This window comes from Clytia hemisphaerica, unplaced genomic scaffold (genome assembly GCF_902728285.1).
Source record: "Clytia hemisphaerica strain Z4C2 unplaced genomic scaffold, Clytia hemisphaerica genome assembly, whole genome shotgun sequence".
NCBI classification, from domain to species: domain Eukaryota; kingdom Metazoa; phylum Cnidaria; class Hydrozoa; order Leptothecata; family Clytiidae; genus Clytia; species Clytia hemisphaerica.
The window spans coordinates 595717-601716 of NW_027104528.1; positions in this window are offsets into that span (position 1 = coordinate 595717).

Here is a 6000-nt window from a genome sequence, read left to right on the forward strand (position 1 = left end):
CCAGACGACTTTGGTTTTTCCCACAGGTAAGCCCAAATTTACTTTTTTGAACACAAACGAGTTGACGTTGGCCATCTTTTCTGTTGAGATTATGTCTGTTTGTGGCTACAAAGGAAAAAATCAAATTTCAATATCATTCTCAAATTTCCCAAATACCTTAGGTGTTACCAAATTCTGAGTGTGACTTTTTCGTGCCTTGCGTGCCTTCGTGCCTTCGTGCCCTTCGTGCCTTTTGAAAAAAAGTTTGTGCCTTTCGAAAAAAAGTTCGTGACTTTGAAAAAAAATTTCGTGCCTTTGAAAAAAAGTTTGTCTTTCGAAAAAAAAGTTTGTGCCTTTCGAAAAAAGTTCGTGCCTTTCGAAAAAAGTTCGTGCCTTTCGAAAAAAAGTTTGTGCCTTTCGAAAAAAAGAATTCGTGCCTTTGAAAAGAAAGTTCGTGCCTTTGAAAAAAAAGTGTCTTCTTTTTTTGTCATTTGTGTAATTCCTGTAAATATTTAAGGCACGCAAGGCACAAAAAAATTCACACTCCCAAATTCTCCACTAATTGGAAAGTCTGAAAATTTACATTAAGCGAACCTTTTTGGTTAGAATTTTTATTGGAAAGTTTTGACAAAATTTGCCCAAAATTAAATATTTCACCAATGCCCAATAAGTTCTCCCCAAAATTTATCTCATTTTTTGTTCCAAAAAATACCAGGGTTTTCATTAGTCAAGAGCATTTAAATATTTACGACATTTTCCATTTCTCTAGTTATGCGGCGGAATAAAAATCAAATTAACAAACAGATGTAATTTTCTTTCGATTCAGTCTCTGTTCTCCTAAAACTATTCTTTTCCTCTTTTTTCAGCCATAAATATTGAAATTGTGTTGTTCGCTAAAATTAATTCTCACTAAGTTTAAGAAATTTTATGAAATCACCAAATTTCTGTCCAAAGTACACCAAAATTGGCAATGGGCTTATTTGCCAAAATTTCTTCCCTCAAATGAAATTTTTGTCCTTAGAAGGATTACTTTAATCGTAGAAATTTTGGCGAGACTAATTTTAGTGTTTTAGCGAGTTTTCCCTATTTTCGCTAAAATAAATCTCGATAAATCAAATTTATCTGCGCGGAATTTATGGTTATGTTGCCTTCTCGGGTAAGTTATGGCATGTCTCAAAAATGGGACGAAATTACCATAATTTTTGGAGGGCATTAGTCGAAAGATATCAAATAAAACAACGATTGATTAGTGACCAGTACAGGTTGATTCTTCACTTGATTTGTGTTACCTAATTATTTTCGCGCTTATGACGTCATTATTGAATTTTTTCCGTAAAAGTCGATTTTTTTGCGGCACTTCAAACTAAAAAAAAACGCATATAGAAATCGAAAATAATTAGGTAACACCAACTAGAAGGAGCGTTTTTCGGTCTAGTTTCACGTAAACTAGTTTTTATACCCAGTATCGGGGCGCTAATGCCCTACTTTCGCGGATTTCTGATTTTTCGCGAAAATGACGTAATGTTTTCTAAATATAGTAACTTTTAGAACTCTAACCGCGCTTTCTTGCCGTCTGAAATATTTTCGTCTGCCGTAACATTAAAAAGAGTATCATTCAAAAAAAATGTTCACGAATTTTCTGGTGGTGGTGGAAAATGTTTGTACTTTTGCTTACTTTGAAGTGTTTGAAGGCTATATTTTTTAATCTTTAGAATTTCAACAATGAAATCGGTATGAATGGAAGATTTTTCCTTGTAAATTTGTTTGGATGCTGTAATGTACCTTAATTATCAAGTAACAAGCAAGTCAACAACTCAACAAAAAAAGTCTGGTCTATTATCTATCAGTCTATGTGCTATCTTTGTTTGTTGTTTTGACTGAGATAAATCCTTTTTGTCTAATTGGAACCTAATTGCTTCAAATCCAGGGACAAAAATAGTTAGAGATGAGATGTGAGGACAGAAAGATTAATGGGAATAGCCACCAGTAAAACCTTTTTGAGGCTATAAAACAGCTTCATCAAAACTACAGCAGTATAGCACCAAAAATAATCAAATTACACACTCGTTATTTTTTAATCCCATCAGGTAATAGGCGGTTAGGGTGCGGGCGTTCTCTAATCTGCGTCCGCCCATTTTGAATGAAAACGAAAAAGGGCGCATTATCAGTGAAAGATGGTGACATGTTATTATGACAGAAAGTATGATATTGATAAACTTGGTGGAGTTATCAAAACAAATTTGTTGTCAAAGAGATTTAACAGTAAGTGAAAATACAGGCCACATATCAACAGTCCCGGATGTTTTGACCAATCGTTCCAAGTTAGAGCAGTTGATCGTACATTTTTCCTATGGAAATCGGAGTTCTTACTGTATACCGTGAAGTCGGGTAACTTGCATCAGTGGAGGGAAACTTGCATAGCCATCAAATGACTGACCAATCGAAGCGGCAAAATTTCAAAACAAATGAACTACGCAGCTCTGCTCATCAGTTTGTCACACTAGGAAATCTAGCTTTCAGAAAAAAAAACATCAGTCATCTACAGGATACATTTCAACAACAAGGATGAGAGTTACCTGAATCAAGTTCGCAAGACAATATTAATTAAAACTTGAAAGTTGGAAACAAAATAAAACGTGCAGCAGCCAAAATCAACCAACCAAAATTTGTCATTCAATTCCCGAGACAGCGCTTCGATTTTCAAGGCCTTGTTTATACGCTAAAGTAAAAACAATTACGCACATGTACATGGGTCGTTGTTTGAGGTCCGGCAAAATTTCCGGGAGATAGCCTATCCGGTAGTGCGCGGATCTAGGTGGGTTCTGCCTCCCCCGTAGATCTTTTTCTTGGTAAGTTGATCTTCAAATTAGTTTTCAAGGTTGGCTTGGCTCAAATTTTTTCATCTATGGCTCAAATGTTAGGCAATTTCTCAAAGTTTTTGAAAATGTTAATTTCATTAAAAAGCGCCCGATTATTTTTTCATGAATCCCTTTAGAAGTTTTGCGGTGCATTTTTTTGCTTGAGAGTCAAGTAAACGATATAGCGCTTTCGCAGCATTAATCTTTGATACGTATTTTGGCGGGACGCTAGTGTGGCTAACTGCTCATAGCTCTACGCTACCATTTTTGTTTTGATTTAATTTTGTATTTTAATGACCAGCCAGGTCATTCATTTGAGGGCTATCCATGTTAGCCTCCACTGATGCAAGTTACCCGATCTCACGGTATAGGGCCTGGTAAATGATTCTCCTTGGCATAAGGGTGGAGATTAGGTTGATTATAGACTCCAGCATGAAATTATCTACAATAGACCTTTCTTTAAAGAGGCTACCCTGTTGAATGATTACATATTCCAGCAGAAAAACAATGATATAGCCATGCATAATTATTACAATATGCATGATATAATAATTATGCATGACTGTATCATTGTTGTTATGTTTTTATGCTGGACTCCTTAATTATTCAACAGGGTCGTCTCTTAAAAAGAAGGTCTATTGTAGATAATTTCATGTTGGAGTCTATAATCAACCTAATGAGAATGAATTCTGATTTATTTCCTCCAATCTTTTTTTCCAGGGCAAAATCACTAATTGAAAAATATGGCAACCATCTTTCAATGTCATTATATGAGATCTTCAATATTTTATGTTCAAGAATTTATTCATCCAACTAAAAAAGAAGAAAAATATTTATATTTTAAACAGCAATTTAGCCATATTGACATGGACAAGAGAACCTTTTATACCTATTTAGCAAGATTTCATAAATTTTTGGCAAAAAAAAAATACTCCACTTCAATGAAGAAAAAAGTGATGAGTCACTTCACACTTGAGAAGTGGAATAATCTTGATGAGAATTACAAACATTTACATACACTTTTCAGTTGTGGTCCTTGTAAACATATTAATCTACCAAACTCTTCAGAGAATTTGCCAACTCCGTGTATTTCATCTGCATCTGATATATCTTATAATATGCAAACAAATGTTTCTTTTCCTCTCTCTAACAATTTTCTGTCACCACAATCTACCATGGCTGGTCCATCAAATTCATTCGTTAACATTGCTCCTTTAACTCAAATGGCTGGTCCATCAAATTCAATCGTCAACATTGCTCCTTTAACTCCAATGGCTGGTCCATCAAATTCAATCGTCAACATTGCTCCTTTAACTCCAATGGCTGGTCCATCAAATTCAATCGTCAACATTGCTCCTTTAACTCCAATGGCTGGTCCATCAAATTATAACGTTACTCCCTTGACTGCGATGGCTGGTCCATCAAATTATAACATAACTCCCTCCACTCCAATGGCTGGTCCATCAAACTTTGTTATTTTAAATCCATCATTACACCATACAAGTAGTTCACCTTATTTATTTTCTCCTCAAAATACCACCATGACTGTCCCATCAAACCAATCACCTTCAACGCCTGTTACACCAATCTCGCGGTTAACCATTGATCTTCCATCGTTTCATCGTCCAACAATTTCAATGGAGAAACAAATTTGTCGTGATGTTTTGGAAGAGGTTAATAGCAAATGGAATGAAATGTATCCTCACTCGTTTACCGAAGTGCTTTGTAAGATCCCTGAAGCCAATGTGACACGTCGTTTATCAGCAACAGAAAAGAAAAATCAATCTCGTCAGGTGAAAAGAAAAATTAAAAACCAAATTGAAGAAGAACTTAGCGAACGGGACACTTTGACTTTATATGGAACACGTCAAGCAGGCAGTCGATACGAAGATCAACGACTTGGTCTCTACCATGAATCAAAAGAAGAGGCAAAGGAAAGAACAGATGCACGTATGAATATATATGAATATTAGTTTTTATTTACTTTTTCCACTAACGTAAGGAGAGGTCAAGATCCATGAAACGAATCTAGTATGGGTTTCAATAAAACTTTAAGGGGACGGTTAGATGTTGTGTACCTTCAAATCCTTCCAACAAGATTACCATAAACTGAAAAATACGATGAAGAGATTTTTCAGTTTAGTCCAAAGCTTGTTTATTCCTTGTGACTAAAGAATCTTGAATAGATAATACTTTTAATTATTTAGGACAATTGAAGAAGATGAAGGTCTGGTGAAGCGGAAAAAACATGCTCCAAGTCCACATAAAGTGAAATTTGATCGAGCTGGATTACTTGCTGAAGTGAGCACCATGAAACTGGAGATAATGTAATTGCTTTCATTCAAATTTACTTTATTGTTCAACTTCATTTTCAATTTGAGAAAATTCTTCGCAAAACAGCGAGCAATTTCCTAGTTTTAACTTTTGATATTTTACTTTGTATCACCTTAACCTCTTTATTTACAGATAAGCTACAATAGACTTGCCGAAAAGTATGGAATGACACATACTACCAAAAATGTCACGTGCAAGAAATTTTTGCAACAAGAAGGAGTCAATCTGGATCAATTCGTTAACAATTTTGAAAGACCAAGAGATCCTCGAAGAGCAAAGAAGAAATTGTGTATGATAGCAAGTTTTATAAAATTGATACCAATTTTCATACTTTTTATTAAAATTCTGCGATAATTAACAAAAAGTTAATTTGGTGGAAAAAACACCTTGTTCCCTCATAGTTTACAAATTGTGTAACTAAATAGTGCTAATAAAATGATTAAAAAATGTGAAGGCAATTTCAAGAAAATAAAAATCTTATTTTGTTAGGCGATTTCAACATAGACCTTTTGACTTGTGACTCTGTGATTTCTCACTCCAAATTTCTTGACATTCTTGGTGCCTACCAGATTCTACCAACTATTACCTTGCCAACGCGGATCACTGATACCTCTAGTACTCTTATTGATAACATCTTTACGTCTCCCTTTCCCTGCTCTTCTTTCTCTGGAAATCTTACAGTTGCTATATCTGACCATCTTCCACAATTTCTAATTTTGAATACTGACTGTGACTCTAAGTGCAAACCTGAACTTCCTTTACGTCGAGATTGGTCTAGATTTGACGAGGCTAGTTTCAAAGAAGAATTTGATAGCGTCAATTGGAATGG